This window comes from Penaeus monodon, chromosome 24, assembly GCF_015228065.2.
Source record: "Penaeus monodon isolate SGIC_2016 chromosome 24, NSTDA_Pmon_1, whole genome shotgun sequence".
In the NCBI taxonomy this organism is placed as follows: domain Eukaryota; kingdom Metazoa; phylum Arthropoda; class Malacostraca; order Decapoda; family Penaeidae; genus Penaeus; species Penaeus monodon.
The window spans coordinates 25300608-25300923 of record NC_051409.1 but is presented as its reverse complement, the minus strand read 5'-3'; positions in this window follow the sequence as shown (position 1 = coordinate 25300923).

Here is a 316-nt window from a genome sequence, read left to right as displayed (position 1 = left end):
TCTTTTACGTCCCCGAAGAGCTCTACACATTAAAGTTACACTCGACAGGCGTAGGACATTGACACAGTGATTCACCTCTTTGAATGCCGAAAACAGTCGACTGATCGGCTAAAGCGACACTTCCAAATAGCCGTAAATGCTAGACTACGAAGGGCTAGTACAGTGGCTAAAAACTAGTCTGCCGTTTTCCTTTACTGATACGAATGAACGAATTAATTATTATATTCTCTTTAAAATGTACAGACTATTGTAAACTATTACATACTTATTGGAAAACTTGTGTATGATTGGCCTGGTGAAGCCGCTGTATATTTCC